Below are 18,933 nucleotides of genomic sequence, written 5' to 3'. Positions count from 1 at the left end.
CGTAATATGTTGTTTTTTGGATGCGGGAGTAAACATGTATTAAAATAATCGTCAATTTATACCTAAAAAGGTTGTTTATGAAGGAAAAGAGTCTAATTCTTGCGTAACCAAAACTCCTTTAATACAAAACTACCAATAAATTTTACAGGTCGTTTAATTCTCAACTCTTTTTATATATGTTTTTTTTAAGAAATGGATTTATAAAATTAAGGAGTGACTTTACAAGATAATCATTTTTAGATCATGCATTTTGCGAACATGTTTAAGAATAATAAAGCAGGAACTAAAAGTGGAATATCTTATTGTAAATATGCGCATACGTATTTATATAATAAGTATTGTATGTTAAACGTCCTCAAATAGAAGAACAAAATGGGATGCATCCGTTCGGTTTACCGATGACCTCTCTAACACCAATGGGTTAGCAGACGAGATCAGATAAATTTACTGTTGTATCATACAAACTATTCCAGTATCTCAATAGAATACCTTATAATATTTCTACTCTGTGTACATTGTGCTCTTTACATTTGATCTCGCATTGTCATGTTAAGGCTATTTAGATTCTAGTGCACATTTTTGTTCAAATAGGATTATTTTAATCTTTGCGGGAATAAGAATATGACATTCTTTAGACTCACGCTCTCTAATTTAAACTAAATAAAATTAAAATATTAAATTTATTTAGTACGACGCAAGATTAATATTTAATTATCGATTAAAAACAATTCGATGTACAAGTATCCGATGTTATATGCATAACAGTTTCAAGTTTTCTTACAATGTGGGACCAAAATTTTATTAAGTTTCGGCGTCATATCGTCCCTTAGCTCAAGTCGAAAATTGGCGGTTTTCAACTTGAGCGGTGTTTTTTTAATTAGATGGAGCTGCTCATTCCGCCTCTAACCATTGGTCATTGAAAGGTAAAGAAATATAGTAAAAATGTTAAAACAGAGTAAATCGACAATAACTAAAGATATAATTAATTCTTAACAGCTAAATAACGTATTTATTAAAAAAGTTACTAAAAAAAATCCAAAACCACCGATTTGTTTTAAATAGACAGTTTTTTTCGACTCCTGTAAAGTTGATAAAAATGACTTATGAGGTGTTGTTAGCTAAGGGACAATATGCATATTTATGTTGTAAAAAGAACTAATGAAAAATTAAACTGTTATTCTACACACACGTACACAATACGCTTGTTTAAAAATCGAACTACATTTACATGTAACTGATAATTGATTCTCATTTGTTTTTTTATTATAACTTGAGCCGTCATTTGTTAAAAAAGTAATAAGTTACTTGCGTGTTCATATTTTTTTTATCCGTCGATGCGTAAGTAAACACAAGTCTAACTAAATGTATCAAATAACACGGTTACAAGAACTAATGTTTCTATTTGTAACATTTCCGGCTTTTTACTTTAGCGGGCGAGGTTACAGTAATTAAAAGAAGATTTGTGAGCTGACATTAGGATTGTTAATTCATAAAAGTAAGCTTGAAAGCTAATAAGAAATTAATTTATTTTTAAATCTTTTTTGCTTTAGAACAAAGTTATTTTAATGAAGTTTCGAATAAGAAATTAAAACAGAAATTTAACAAACCAATGGTTGGTACTTATGATATGTGCGTAGTTCAAATTTTACAGAACAAAACTTTAAAAATTATAAGTATTGCATGGAAAAGCAGCATTACTTTTTACTGCACTTTTTAGATTAATCAAGAAAACAGGCTCAAAACAAATTAAAAAACATTCAATTTTGTGCAAATTACAAAATTTTGTGATACGATACGTAGGAGCCGGTTAAATATAAAAAGACATCTGAAATACATAACTGAATAAAAATAAAAACTACTACACCCATGCAAAATTATTAGAAAACAAAGCAATACTCAATAGCTATATCGACCGCAATGGACGCCAAATTGTACGGTAAAATTTTATCATCCACACGTAAAATAAAAAAGCAAACAATGTTTTTTGAACAATACCGGCGCTCGTTACTTATTAACGACAGCATTCAGCGATTCAATGGGCCTCCATTAACTTTATTTTATACACATCAAGTGATGTAATATTTACTACAAACCATACGATATTATTTACCGCTCGATGATATAATGATGACGTGGTCTTCGATATCAATAATGTATCATGTACTTTATATATTTTTGACTTTACAATTAAATATATAGTTATTTATATGTTAAAAGAGAATTATGCCATAGAGAAATAAGGTTAATCTTAATTAACTAGCATCTAAAATTCAACCGGACAAATATTGGCAACAGCGAACAAACTGGCTTTCAGATTATTTTAGTCCCCTATCTCTTTTGATTTAGATTAGGATTATGAAAGCTTTATTTATTAAAATCGTGAACGTAAAGGAATTTGAAGCAATAAACGTCATAGTTTAACCAAAATAACAGTTTATCATCGGGATTTCATTTCAGTCGGTGTGTATTTTTGCTAATTCATGGCTTCGCTCCCCGGTGCGGATAAGTGGCGGTCGGCTCGGCCGGAAGTCATTTTTTTCTCCTCTCCAACTTTTGAGAGCCTTGCAAAATGTCTTCGAGAAATACTCTTTCCCCCTTAAGTACGTTTTGACATCCCTTTTGGACATATTTTTTACAATAGGTCTGCACTTAAAAACGCTCTTATGATGTCCCGTCGCCAATCCTATTTACGAGTGATGGTTACGAAAACGACGTTGGGTGCTATTTCTACGTGTATTATTTTACATAATACTATTTTGGAAATTAATAATATAGTTTTTTTTAACTTAAATTATACATTAATATTATTTGGATGTATGGATAGATGGATGGATATTTGTTAGAAGGTATCTGCAAAACAGCATAATGGTATCAATGGAATTTGGCAAAGATGTAGAACATAGTCTGGAAGATCACGTAGGCTACTAATTAAGTTTTTTTTTTTAATTTAGTTTCGCGGAAACAGTTATATTATAATAATACGGGAAACAGTTACATATTCGCATAGAACGACATAACATTCATTTTAGTGATAACATATTTCATTGAAGAATCGAAAAAAGATAAAGGTTTCCCAAAGTTTAGGGCTTCTAGAATTTCAGTACAAACAAATTCTAGATCTCAAGCACCTAAATTACATAATTTTAAAACGAAAATTCACTGATTACATTATAAAAAATACTCACGATATTAAAACATCCCAGTATTGACAAAAAACTCCAACGATAACGTCACAAATTGCACACAAGCTAGTAGCACTTGATTGAAAATGTATTCAAAAGTCACATTCGTAATTCAAACATTCAAATTTCGCGCCATACGCCCAAACAGCGTTACGTCCTACCCTCTCAGAGGCTGGAAGGCAACTAACACGGCTCTCCCGGTCTAGACGTGGGCCGGCAGGCGGGGCGGGGTGGGGATGCTTTCGCGAGGGCAAATCAACCCCGGTGAACATTTGCCCAGAGAACGATCGAGCTTTAACATCAATAAGGAAGTATCCGATTACGTAAAAGGATAATACTGACAAATTTAAAGGGCCAGTAACAATATTTTTATTGTACGTACGATACATTGAATTTAAGATTTGATCGGTTGCAATTTATTTTTACGTAATATAAATAAATACTAATTTTAATTCTTTAATTCCATAATATAAAATGTTAATAGTATAGCAAGAAAGATGATAGTAACTAACGCCTATAGTTATGGTACAAAAAATCGACACAATCTAAAACATTCTAAGAAGGACTTTCAGCAGAGCTCGATCGTTCGATCTGTTCAAGTTTTAAAGCCATTAAAATTGTATATCAATAACTTTCGATTTTTTTTAACAGTACGAATTTTTAGATGCATTTTAATATCACACTTCTTAATTGATTGACACTTTTAAGTTTTCGAAAAAAATCAATAAATTATTCAAGGCTATATGGTGATGTATGTTGAACCTGTATTTGCCACAAATGACATAATAATAATTAATGAAATGTCATTTGAAACATGCGATTGCAAAGCGCGCAAAACGCACGAGTGAATAGTTGATGGTTAATACACGAGCCCATTTGTGCAAGATTGGAATAGCTATTAAGCTCCGGGTTCTATTAATAAAATGTCTGCATTGCGAGTGCAGCCGATGTAGAGAATAATCTGTATCGATCTAGTTTAAATTTAGTTCACAGCATGGCGAGGTATGCTGATTGCGCAAAATTTACCTTTACGGCACGAACTATATCTAATGAAAAGGCTCGCTACGAGTATATCAGTTTAAACTTACTGTATGTATGATTATGAAGTAATGTGATTTCTTTTTTTTCTTGTTGGAACGAAGTTCCTTATCGCGCGTTGTGAAAGGGGGCTACACGGAAAAAATTCTTACGAAAAGTTGTTACGACACTTTTTGCTATAGTAAGTATGTTAACGACGAATGAGCGCTACTTCACCATGGCAACGACGTGACAATATATAACGAAAATTCATAGAAATAAAATGTACTTCTTGTGAAGACTTAAGTTTTTTATTCATAGAATAAACATTGGTTCCTTCACTAATTAATCGAGAGGAACTTCGTTCCATCCGGGTGTCCCTTGACACCTCTCAAGTTTTTTTAAAACTTAATGGCAGTTATTAAAAAAAATGTTTAATTATGGAATATAATTATATGGACAATGGATTCAAAATGTTCTAGAATATTCTAGATATTTATGGATAGAACAATTTATCTTTCGTAGGCGTCCCAAAAGATGGTCCGTCAGGTTAGATAACTTAGCAAGCGTCCAAGAGTTTTAGCTCTTAGTGTTTTTGACAAAACTTTACTAGAGATGATTCAATAACACAAGATAAAGTTTAGTTGCACAAGATGCGGGTATTTATAATGACAAATTGATGTTTTTCCAACGTGTCATTTTAATGGGCTTAATGTTTAAAGTGGCACTGAATAATAGAGTAGTAGTGATACAGCACAAATTAATGTTTTTACCTACAAGGATGGTCTTACACTGGTTTGTCACGAGGGTACACCAGGGATAGCATTAGACATTGCAGAGCAGAAGTAACAGTACTTATTGGTTTGTCTAGGCTTGTGCCTTCAAACAATAGCAGTACTGCACTGTCTACTGCTCTGTCTCATTATCCTGCCCTCGTGTTTAAACTGCTATTAAGAGCCTTAAGAGGGAATTTTGGAACGAAGTTCCTTATCGCGCGTTGTGAAAGGGGGCTAGACGGAAAAAATTCTGACGAAAAGTTGTCACGACACTTTTTACTATATCACCATGGCAACGACGTGACAATATATAACGAAAATTCATAGAAATAAAATGTACTTCTTGTGAAGACTTAAGTTTTTTATGCATAGAATAAACATTGGTTCCTTCACTAATTAATTGAAAGGAACTTCGTTCCATCCGGGTGTCCCTTGACACCTCTCAAGTTTTTTATTAAGAAATAATGGAATTCAAAATTTCTTTACAAACAACAACTACTGTTGTCTTTTATTGTGAAACACTGAAATTACCATTATCATGTTCACGCATCTTAATCGTGCAAAATAAAAAAGTTTTAGAGCTGGAAATTGATTAACTTAATCCATAATGAACCATGTTATTCTCTTGTTGTTTTCTTAAAAATGGCACGGTTTGCGTCGTTGTAAAGAGTTTAGTTTGAAAATACTTTTTTTTATAAATAAATAAAAACCTATGTATTTAAAAAAAAAGGAAAACTCATTTTAATTTTACACAAATCATATAAATTACCTATTATGTCATATTGTTTCATAAAAAGTTGTTACAGAAATTCCATAACGTGCCATGTTTTTATTCCTGTCAGTCTAATTTAAAAAAGTCACGTCGTTCGTAGAGTTTGCATGTTGAAGTAATTTTCAGGGAAGTGCAGTTAATCCCCGACGTCAAGTTAAGCTCACAAAATCTTCCGACGAGATAGAGCTTTCGGTTGTTTGCTGGTCGGCGCTATGTACTCTACGTTTATGGTTGTGATAGCTCGCACGGGCATGTTTATATGCGTATACACCAACAACGTAAAGATAAAGTTATTTGTCGATTATGAACGGGTTACGAAATAACTTACACAATAAGGCTACAATGCTAGTAAGTAACTTGAATTACATTTGGTTTGAAATATTTAAAGAGATTGCTATTACAGCCGCACTTTGGGTTAAAAAGCGGTCACTAAGTAATTACTTTTCATCATCAGCTCACTATACTTCCCCAACGAGGAGCTCGGAGCCTACCCTAAGTTATTGTGACTAAGCCATATTCAACCACGATGGCTCAATGCGGTTTGGTTGACTTCACACATATCATTGAACTTCTTCTCAGATGTGTGCAAGTTGCATCACGATGTTTTCCTTCACCGTAAGAACGACGGATAAATGTACATATTTAAATCGAAAATAGAAAAACACATTGGTACATGGCGGGATTCGAATCCGGGATCTGCAGATTGCAAGTCAAGTACCGCTGAGCCAACAATGCTCTCTTTAAAGAAATAACTGTAGCTTAGATTTATTATGTGAAATCTTCACTAAGTTACGTACAACAGTTATATAATATAGTGCGACCGACATTAAATAAATACAATATAACAAACGAATTCGCAATGCGATCCGAAAACAAATAATTTATTAAATTAATGACAAATAAATAATTTTGCAAGCGATATATAAATTGCAGTTTTTCAAATAAAAAGTTACTCCATGAACAGCACATTTATTTTGTTCGCGTGTTTAATGGAACTGTGCTCCGCTGTCTAATAAGTACAATTAAAGAGCCTCGTACTATTTGCAGCATCACACTTTTTATGTTAAAAAAAAAAAAACAGATAAATGTACACTAGTTACTAAGTTAAACAAAAATAGATTTTAGACTGTTTTAGTCACATTTTTGTATGTATTAATTTAGTTTACAATCGTTACATACACAGATATTGTAAAATCAAAGTTCAGTACAAAGTTTAGTGGTGTAGTTAGCGCTGAATTCACTCCTCATTAATTTCATCCACAGGTAGGTGCTCCAGAGATCCAGGTATGCTTGAACTAGTTACAACTTTGAACTGGGATCGGAAACTATGCCATTCAAGTGCTCAGTGCCAAGCTTCCTGCAATACATCGTGTAGCGTTAGCAAAACATTTCTAAGAAGATAAATAAATAATTAACTTTATGCATAACGTAATTTTCAGTTTTTTTTTTTTATCACAGAGAATAAATCTGATGAATATACGTTTTATACAAATTATTCGTTAGCGGAAACTTACGAAAATAAGTATGGATACAAAGATATTTCGCTTAACCAACGCTTTAATATTTAAGTATTTCCAAAAAAAAAAAATTAAGCAGAATAAAAATCTTCCTAATCAACTTTCATTGCTGATTGTACGATGTTAATTTAGCAGGAAAACGCGGGAACATTTCACACAATTCTCGCCGGGGCCGGGAGCGCTGTATGCTAATTCACACAATCACAAACGGCTGCCTTGTACTCTGATACAACAATTGATAGTGATAGGATTCTGCACCACGTGTACCATACATTTGGGAATTACTACGAAATATTACGGTATAAATGCAGAACATATCATTTTGAAATGTATACCTAAATATACAAATTTGAAAATAAAGCTCTAGTTTACGAATAACACAACACCTCGCATGTTCTCAAATAATTTAAGTGACTAAAGGTATGTATTATTATCCGCAACTATCATAATTAATATACTATACCAAGTCTTTTCAAGAGAAAGAAGAGATTAGTACAAAGAAGACGAGAAAAGAGAAAGAAGAGGTCTATCGAACTCCATTCAAACTTCTTTCTTTCCAGACTCGTGACGCCCACTGCTGGGATTAGTTCGCCCCAAAGATCGCTACGATGATCGGTCCTGTGCTACCCGCATCCAGGATACTTCCGCAACCTTGACCAGATCATATGTCCATCTTGCGTAAGGTCTTTCAAACCCTCGCTATACAATTGTGTTGTGAGTGTCACAGCGATCAGAAACATACAAATATACGATATTGGAAGAAGTCTATATTCAGCAGAAAATTTTAAGTACGCTACGTTCATAATTTGGAAATAAAAATATTATTATTTCATCTTTTAATTAACTATCTGCTATCATGTATCTGACCTTAACCAAAAAAATAAAACCGCAAGGGTCTGGGAGATATTTTTTACATTTATATGTTTTTTTTTTATTTATGAGTCTCTCGTGGTTGTGTAAGTGGTCGCTACTTGAATTTAAGAGCTTTGTCCTTGAGATGTCTCATTCGAAGAGACGAAATGAAAATAAGTGGATAAATTGAGTGAAGGCGTAGGCTTACCGCTACATTTTGACTAAATAATATTTCATGTGAATTTTCTATTTAAGTAAGTGTATATGAATAACTAACATTATTAAAATAATAAAAATGAAAATATATCTTCCTCTAGTGTAAAGGAAAATAAAAAAAAATGAATATTTCGTCAGCACTTATTAAAAATTGATCGGTACTTCATGTATTCATTTATTAATTGCTATTAATTGGCAAGAATATTATAGATCTTTTTCATTATCTTCCGATACCCACATTTGAGTGTTTACAAGGAATTCTGGACGCTCTCCAAGGTTTCACTGCCTACCTCATTAATGCGGTAGTGTTAATGCCGAATGTCCGTGAAATCTTCTAGAGGGCACTTCACTTCACGTTTTAATTCTGTCTCTTTATTGCTTGCTTCGTTAAAGCTAAGAGGTTATTTGGCTGAGTGGTAAAAGCAGGACTATTTTCGTTCATTGTTACGAATTAAAATTGCTTCGGACTTTTGCATTCGGTACAATTCCCAAAAATTTTCAGTCGCAATAAAAGAATAACGTACTGAAAGACTGCTACTAAGCTCTGTCACTAGATTTCTCTGACTCTTCTTCAAAAGCTGTCAATGCTTGTCTAAGTTGAATTAAAAACATCGTAACGTATTTTTTATGAATTAAAATCGATTGAAGATGTATTAATACTATGAAAGTTTAAACGTAACATAAATAGATGTACGACAATATATCATCCTGTGACTATTTATTTCAATATAATAAATGTCGTGCCTCAATTCGGTTCGTTGGACATCCTGTATAAAAATATTCAGCTGCCGCAACAAAGGGCTGTTTCAGATGGTCAACTTATTGTTCAACATCGGCTTCATACAATGAGCGACGTCAACGTCATCCGACCCTAGACAACAATACCGCGTTGGTTTTGTAATGCGATCGAGAATCGATCATCAAACTTATTTAGGCAATAAATGTATCCATTCAATATAAAAGCATTTGGTTTAGTAGCATTACTAAAAAGGGTCACAAATATATCGTTTCTTTGTAAACTATATTTTTAAAGATTTGCAGAGTGTTATACTCTATTTCTTTCTCTACATGCTTATAATTTACATAACTTAATACATTTATTATCGGTTAAGGTTTTATCGTTTTTTAGGGTATAAGTTTTAGTCACAATTACCTATATAAGTAATTTAATTCGAGAGAAAACACGAGGTCTAGTTGTATTTTTGTCTACTTCAAGCATGCTGATAATCGCAAAATTTTTATTATCCCATGCTTTTTGATGACGTCCCAAGCGTTAAGATGAGATTCCCAAAAATTTCATTGTAAATAAAATCAATTTAGAGGTAGTACTCGTATATTTTATAACTTGTAGTAATGTCGGTTCCTGACACTTTCCGTATGAGTTGTAACAAAGATTTTTGTTTACTTATACGAACAAAACTTTCAACTTTTGGACCGTGCGACATTTTTACGTGTGTGTGGGTGATTTGAAAACACGTTACATGTTTGAGTAGGTAGACGAAGTTTTATTTTGAAAAACGCGCCGGAGTCCTCATTGTTGTGTTTAACGCAATATATCAGCGGATGACACGTAATTTTGGGACAAAAAACATTGTCTGTCTATGAATGAGTTTTTTTCCGTCAAATTGTAACAGGGACATAAAATTTACACAATAACAAGGTCTTCAATCGTTTTCCTTTCTGATAAAGAAGTGGGCGTTCATTTTTTATCACAGGAATGATGGAGATATGTATTGATTTTGACTTAGGAATAACATCTATACATAGTGAGTAAATAGCTAAATAAGATATGTAATACTACTTATATTTATTTCAGTCGTTAAGCAACATTGCAAATCGACCGATTTCATAATCGTCCTTATATAACACTACTACAAGGACTTATATGACAAAATCTCTTGTTGCAACTACTTTTATTATTATGCAGATCATTGACGTCTAAGAACAAATATCTTAACTGTATAGTTTAACAATATCCGTCTAAAGATCGTTGGAATGCTGCCAAGTTAAAGATTTATTATGTCAATAGAATTTCAATGTAGCCGACCACCCGCTTACGTACTAACGATCTCATTCGATGACAATACGAGCGCGCAGTATAAAAATAACGACCTTCCCAGGCTGTGCCATTGATACCGATGTTAGCTAAACATTCAAAAACAAAAGACGAATATAAATCACGTCCTAAACCCCATACATCTCCTGCAAACTTAAAATACTTCTGACAAAACAATAATGTTTTTATACCTCGTGCAATAAGGGTTTAAATAGCTTGAAAAATATACAATGAGGTTACACGAATAAATTGTCTAGGCGCATGCTAGGACAACGGAAACAATAGTCGCTTTCGGACATCGTTAAAGTTAAAACTTTACAATGTCTATAACATAATCATTGTCTATTGTTGCGCAGCCGATTCTCAAAAGTGCATTATGGGTGTTAAATACTTACATTATTCAATGTAGGCGGACATTGTGGACGTCGGGGACATAATATTTTTACCGCGACTCGTGACGAATTGATTATTCAAAAGAGTCTCCCGGACGGTTCTTCGAAAGTACTTTTTGCGATCATAATTTTTACCTTCCTCTCTGCGCTAAATACTGTCGCTGACTGCAGATACTTTGCATTGATAATTTACTTCAAGGAAAGAAATCTAAGAATACTTTGGAATCATTTCGTAGATAATCTGCATTTTTCTTTTAGTCAGTTACTTTATTACGAGGGGAGGTCCAAAAGTTCGCGGAATGAAAGGGTTGTCAATGAAATATAACAATAAATTTATTTTTCCTTTTCAATATAATCACCCTTAAGTCTAATACATTTATTCGATCTATGAATTAATTTTTCTAAACCATCGAAAAAATATTTTTTGTCTTTGGCCTCAAAATGGGCCGAAATTGCCTCCTTCACTTCATTATCGTCGGAAAATTTCCTTCCCCTTAGCTCTTTTTTTAAATTTGGAAATAAATAAAAATCGCTAGGAGCCAGGTCTGGACTGTAGGGTGGGTGAACAAGTGGCTCGAACCCATGTGTGTGCAGAGCAGCCATGGCAACTCGGCTCTTGTGAACCGGCGCGTTGTCTTGCAAAAGCAACACACCCTTGGCCAATTTTCCTCGACGTTTTTCTTTAATTGACTCCTTTAACTTTTCTAATATGAGTGCGTAGTATTCTCCGGTTATAGTGGTACCTTTTTCTTTATAATCAATGAGTAATATTCCCTTACAATCCCAAAAAACAGTGGCCATCAACTTTCCCGCCGATTCTGACACCTTGAATTTTTTGGGAGGTGGTGTACCCTTTTTGTGCCATTGCATGGACTCCTGTTTGGACTCAGGTTCAAAGTGATGAACCCATGTTTCATCTCCAGTAACAATCCGCTCCAAAATCTGCACGGGCTCGTCTCCACACAACTCCAAAAAGTGCTTAGACGCGTCGACGCGCTGCTGTTTTTGAAGCGGCGTGAGCATTCTCGGCACCCATCTTGCACTGACTTTTGTCATGCCCAGGTGGTCGTGCAGGATACGCAAAATAGTTGTATCTGATACTCCAACAAATGCAGATAATTGTTTCTTCTTCAAACGTGTGTCTTCGAGTACAAGTTTTTCGACTTTTTCGACGATGTCTGATGTGGTGGCGTCAGCTGGCCGCCCAGAGCGAGAGTCGTCTTCAATTGAATCTCGACCATGTTTAAAAAGACCATGCCACTTATAAACCATTGTTTTACCAGGGCACTGATCTCCATAAACGGCTTCCATTTCATTTAAAATGGTTTGAACGTTTTTTCCTTGCTTGGTAAGGAATTTTATCACAGCGCGATGTTCAATTTTCTCCATAGTTGCAGTTTGCTTCCGGATTGACTTGTTCAGCAGGCGAGTACTCGTAAACGAATGGCACTATAGGGTTGAAATGTTATATATATACTAATTATGAGTGCCCAATTAGTATGACACTAAGCGAGCTACCCTATCCCCACTCCATCCCCTCCATTCCGCGAACTTTTGGACCTCCCCTCGTACCTATGTATGTTATATTGGAACATGTGAAATAAAGTAAATCTCTCTTTATTTTTCCGTTTTAAAAAGCCTTTCTCTCTGTGAGATGGTCTACTATCATACCTTTTGGGTGGGCATTAGTTGAACCAAAGAATTACAATTTATTTCAACCTTATGAATAAATCGTAAATATTTTATTAGAAATCAAAACACTGTTATGTAAAATTTCGTATTCACGGAAACGTAAATCTGACGAATTTTCAGAGAGTGGGGGACTTTAGAAGTGTCAATCTTAATATAGGAATTCCAAACAATCGACCACAGGACCGAGGCCAATTAAGTCGTATAATTCGTCTCGCTCGAGTTTAGACCGTATTCAGTGAAGGGAAAGTTAGATGGGCGCTTGGACAATTTGCAGGCGCGCTGCGTCAGTGGTAATCAAATTGCCGCCCGCTCGTTTGCCGGCGCCTTGACCTTCCTAAATGCATTTTGTATGTTACAAATTACTGGACGATGTTAACGGTCATGCAAACGTTTATCTCGATTTGACTATCGCAATATGGGGACATCTTCGTATACTGACTGATAACGTTAATAATGTAACAGTATTAAGTTTGAAGCTTATCCAAAAGTCACTTGATGGTAGATGAGCTCAGTAATAATTGTAAAATCATTGCAGTGAAACTCTTACTTTTGGCCTTTCGCAAGAATGATTCATTATTTTTGGCAATATTAAATTATTTTGGCTTGATTACTTTATTTTTATTGTCTAATAAATATAAAAATAAAGTTATAAATAAAAGAGAAATAACAAGAAGTCTATGTGTTTGTTCGAAAGTTCGTGTTATTATAACAAATGTCTTCATCGTATGCACCGTAATACCATTTGTGGGACGAAAATTCTTTTGTGAGTTCCCTTCAATCTTAACACAGAGTTACTTCATCGCATGACAAAACAAATTAACACATCATTCAATTCTCCCTCACATGCTCATTAAGGGAGGACACGTTCGCTAAATTTTCATAAAGGTGACAAACTGCATTCAACTTTACTGTACACGGTATAAGTTCTATTATGGAACGATGAAACTTTTCAACCTGTCAACATTAACAATAACAATTTCATATTACAATATTATAATCATATTTCTACATCGTTATTTAGAAAAAATGCTTTAGAACTTACTGATTAACTTTTAGTCACATAGCAATTATTATTGTGACGGGATAAGGCATTTGAAAAAATGTAACATTTCGAAAATAATTTAACTGGAAACTTTAATTTAATTGCGAATATCTGTGAATTACTTGACTTAAGACAATGCTGCATAATAAACTTATAACAAGAAAACACGAAAGCTATGTTAAGTTGAATTTAGTAGTAAAACAGCTATATTTTAGATTAAAACAATATGAGAATATTTTCTGTGTAAACTCAGAATAAGATTCCGTGAGGAAACTGTGAGAGTAATTGTAGGAACGTAATCTGCCAAGTATATATTAGGAAATTTTTGTATCGCGTGCGAAAGGCGAGCACCAACAGACACGGGCGCGCCACACGCGATCTGACGGGCAGAATAGGAAAGCCGAGCTGATAATTTACCGGCACGCTCCATCGGCGATGAATATGAAAATCTGTCGGTTTCCAACTTCACCCTCGACGTTAGTGTGAACTAAAATGTGCTCTGTATCATTACGTCACTATGTAGGAGCATGGCAATGTCAGTCGGTATGTTTCATTGCTGGTTTTTGACCGTATATAGATGGCGTTGTTAACTCTTATGCATCGCGCTTTAGTTATTTTTATTTATTTAAGTTTTCAGAATTATTCGTTGCACAAAATACTAGAATCAATACTTACTTCAAGAATTGACCCAGAAATACATATTATTGAAGGAGTATAAGAGCCATATTAAAACCGACGAAGACAGAAAAAATTACTAGGCTTTCTACCTAATTTTTTAATACAATCTATAATAGATGTTGCCTGCGACTCTGTCCAAGTGGAAGAAAACATGACGAGTAGCCTATGTGTTCTTCCAGACTATATTCTACATGTGTCAAATTTCATGAGGTTCCGTTGGGCCATACCGGAGATACCTTCTAACAAACATCCATCTATCCATCTAAACATTCGCATTTGTAATGGCAGTAAGATTGCCAGTATTTCTTGAAGAAAAAGTATAAAGATTTGTGAAATTTAACTTAATTACATGCTCGTAGTTTGCGTGTGTAACACGCTGTGCTATTTTAATTCCGTTTCCGTTTAAAGTTTTCAAATGCGTTTTCATTTTAAATAACTATGCATTTTATATTTTGTTTAAGTTTATATTTGGAAAAATTAGATCATAAAAAAATAAGTATATAAGTATATTTATCTATATAACGCAAATATAAAGATAAATAAAATAATTCATATAAAACGTGGAATATTTCTCAGAAACATACGACCATTATATTTAAGCCAATTACAAACTGGACATAAACACGTACATTAACAATTAAGGTTCATGTTTATCGTCTAATTTACACAAATTGTCTAGAACAATGCAATTAACTCTACAAGCAATGGCCCGTGAACACTAAATACAGTCACTCATAAAACCTTTTGTCCTGGATTTCGTGTTTTAATTACTAAGCTTTTGGTTTTACACTGATAAAAATGATTAAATTTTAAGAAGCCCAATATTAATTAATCCGACGGCCATGGACATCCGCAACACCCTATTAACCGCAGATGCGTTCCCGACCTTCAAATCTACCAAGCTAATCATATTTTATTTAATTTCTCATGATATAGGTGATTTTACAAGCTTTTACTTAGTTTCAGCTGTCCCGGTATTTGTCATTAAATTTTACTAATTACAGAACAACTTTCTGGTTACTGATTGAGCTGAAATTTTGCATTAATGTGTAAAGCACATGGTGCTTGCTGAGCTAATGATAGAGTTAGAAGGAGGCAATAGTTTTAAATTTTTAAATCTTTAAAGAAGAACATAAACAAAGCTTGTTTATAAAAAGTTTTTTTATGTTAGTAAAATGTCTTACTTATATCCTTATGTTAGCAATCCTTTACTGCAGATTTCTCACAACTAAATCTACACTAAGGTACCCTGAGTGCAGCGTTTAATATTAAATATGAAGTTTAAGTATTTGTCTTAAGTACATAATTAATTGAAATGCATCTAAAAGGAGAAACTTTGTTGAAATAAAAGTTCAAGGAAGGAAAAAAAAACATAAAGCGGAGTATATTTCAAATAGAGTGCGCCCATTAAGTTCACCGCGTACAATAATGTTTGGCAATTTGTCAAACCGCCATTTCGTAATAGATACACTCTAGATGCGAAAACAGATGAAAACATATTGTTCAGTTTGCTTTAATACTATTAAATAGTTAACTATTGTCGAATTCAGTAGAAATGATAAATTATATGTGTACACATCACTGGCTGTCAATATCTTATTTTTTTGTCTATGCTTTTATTTTGAAACGTTTCTGTGTTTAAATTGGTGATACAAACATATCTGTTTTTTAATAAGTCTGTTTTTTAATTAGTCAGTTGTACTGTTTTCTTCTAGAAATTAACGGATATTGCAATAGATGTTTTATCGTCTGTCGTTAGCGATTTCGTTAATCTTTAAAAACTATTGTCCATATATCTATTAGACTTATCTCGTGTCTGTTTGTTTCAAAATATTAACACGCAAACTGCGACCGACTCCACATGCAAGATCCCAAAAAAATCTTAGTGGCACAGAACGTGTTAAATACTTAAATCATTTAAACAACTCCAGTGTAACTTAAAATACTTCAAGTTATATAATTCACTTTTAAATATCTCGAATAAGTAGTACAAAGCATAAATAACCTATATCATTATCTAAAAATAAACTTGTGTCGTATCAGTTTGTGATAATGCCTTTTCTTAAAATCCTTTGTAAACTTTTTATCTATATGTTTTATCGCAACCTCATTGTTATTCTCGACAAGAATTAAGTTTAAAGTTTTATTTATCTAGAGCGCTTTGAGCAACGGCACATGATTTGATTCTGTGAGTTGTTGGTTTTATGAGACGGTTTTATTATATAGGTTTATTATTACTGTTTATGAAGATCTTTGGAGATGACAATAGATTTGAATGGCTTTAGCTATTATTTGTCTGTATTGTTACTTGTCTATAAAGAATTGGAGTAAATTATAACTGTTCTGATCTTGTTTTGTTATGTTCATATGTTATATTTACCGTGGGCTTCTGAGAACAAATCCAGGTTTAAAACATATTGTTACCTCTGTACTGTCTAAGATAATGACAGAGATGACCATATGTTTTATATAGAGATTTCGGTCTCAGAAACCAACGGTTAGTAGTATATTTAGTATATTTAGTAATGGGTTGTTGGTCTTGATATGTACTAAATTGGTCAATGAAACAATTATGCTAGTCAGTAATTTAACTATATAATATTTTTTTAAATATACTTTGAATTTTCAAGGATGAGCTTTTTTAATTTATACCATAGATTCAATTCGATTTTGTTTTGAGTTTAAAATCACTCTTGTCGATTTAAGCAGATTATTAATTAAAATTATGTTTTTTTTGTTCGTAACTGTTCGTGCCAGTATTTCATAAAACGTAAAAAAAAAACTTTAACATTAAATTACCCAAAAAATACGGACAAAATAGCACACTTACCTTTTCAAAAAAATCCTTTACCCGATACAGTTCAAACACTAAGTCAATTAAGCACAACACAGTACATCACTATCGGTCCAAATGAAAACATCGAACAATCGCGTATTCCGTGGGCGGAAAGTCCAGCCCTGGCGTGCTCCCTTCCCGACAATCAGACCGTCACTGAGGGGAGGGTCAGAGCCTCCCAGAGCCTTCCCTGTGGCAGACGCGCGCATCTCATACCTTAAGCATTCTATAAGTACGGAGGGTGCCTTCATATGGGACTAAGGAAGGTAGCAAATGACAGTACAGTTTACACATATCTGTGAATATTTTTATACTCTATATTATAAAGAATTGATTAAATAATTCATTGAATTTGTAATTCACGACAAAAAACGTATCATAGTTTTCTTAGTAAAAGAAAAAATCGTAACTTTTATAAAAGTGATAAGATCCCAGGCTCTAAATCCTTTTAAGACATTTCATTTTAAGTTGTGTAATTCGAATTCGAAGAATAAATTACTTACTAGAATATTTAAGAGTATAAGAATGAGAAAAATTAAAATATAAAAAGTAGTTAAAAAAGCGGATTAAAAATGTTTTAAAACTAAAATAAAACCGGCTTACAAATCCTCGAACAAAGTGTAAATTAAGATGTATTAAAAAGTTTCTGAACTGAATCGTTAACAAACTTCAAGCAGAATAAAGGGAAGTTTCAATCGATGAGATTTAAGATTAAAAGTTTTATAGGTCTCGGATTAACCTGGGACAGATTTTAAATTGCAATCAAGTTTTTAAATCAGTCTCTTTTATTTTGTAACAAAAACAATTAAGGAAGATGTGAATTCGTGAAACAGTCATTACTTTAATTTTTAAGAGCATCTTTAATACTTAAAGGTGAAGGAAAACGTAATGCAACCTGCACATATCTGCGAAGAAATTCAATGATATGTGTGAAATTAACCCGCACTGGGCCAGCGTGGTTGACTATGGCCTAATCATCCCTAACTTGGGGTAGGCTCCGAGCCTCTCAGTAGGGACGTATAGTGAGCTGATGATGATGAAATAATCTATTGAAGATGTTAGGGACGCAAAAAGGTGCAGATGAAATTACAAAACTGTAATACTGTATAGAAGATAGACATTTGTATAGCGGAGTACCTACTAATCTTCGCCCTCTAAAGCCTGTGTGTTGCACAAAAAATTAACACCCTGTGACTACACACGACGCTGTAATATAGAGTTATGGACAAATTTACTTGCAGTAGGAAAATTTTCACCCTTATATTTTAACAAGTTTTTAATAATAACTAAAGGTCGCCGTTTTTCGTTAATCCGTTCAAAAAAAATTCTTAAAAAGGGGTCTAATGTTATCGCTTTATGTATTCTCTTTTAATTTTATATATAACATTCTCATATCATAATATTAGTTACCATACGCCTCCGAAACGGCTAGACCGATTTTTAAGATTTTTATCCATATTCGGTACATCTGAGAATCGGCTACTATCTATTTTTTAACCCTAAGTGATAATTGTTGTCCACCCCTAACATTTATTTTTATTTTTTGGACAAAACTTAAATTAGAAATTCGCTAGAAATAAGTTATTTGGCAAAACGTTTGCCGGCTCAGATAGTGATTATATGTTGTTACTGCATTTTTTTTTTTAATAAAATGGAAAAGTAATAAAAAAAGACTATTCTCAATTTATCCTACCAATATATAATATACCCAAATAACAAACTATTTTACATCTATTAAATGTTCAGAAAAAGAGTTCTTTTGTACGATACATTTAAATATTAAGATACCATATAATCTGTATCGTAAACATAATTTAAGTAACATAGTTATTTTTCATTTATCAGTAACTCTGGTCCGATTGACTGTAGAGTAAACTGTCTGTCTGTTTTAGTATTTACTCTGTG

At 33.2% G+C, this 18,933-nt stretch overlaps 1 protein-coding gene across 1 annotated transcript in view; it reads right to left on the bottom strand.

Moving 5' to 3' along the window:
• The window catches only part of LOC106721219 (roundabout homolog 2), a 47,849-nt gene extending 30,790 nt beyond the window's left edge, over positions 1–17,059 (bottom strand). Inside the window, exon 1 of the mRNA XM_014516127.2 lies at positions 17,023–17,059. The gene's annotated coding sequence lies outside the window, so the exon portion shown is untranslated. The remainder of the gene's footprint in view (positions 1–17,022) is intronic.
• Positions 17,060–18,933: the final 1,874 nt, after the last annotated feature.

The sequence above is a fragment of the Papilio machaon genome, chromosome 5, assembly GCF_912999745.1.
Source record: "Papilio machaon chromosome 5, ilPapMach1.1, whole genome shotgun sequence".
Classification (NCBI taxonomy): Eukaryota; Metazoa; Arthropoda; class Insecta; order Lepidoptera; family Papilionidae; genus Papilio; species Papilio machaon.
This window is presented reverse-complemented; position numbering and strand designations above follow the sequence as displayed.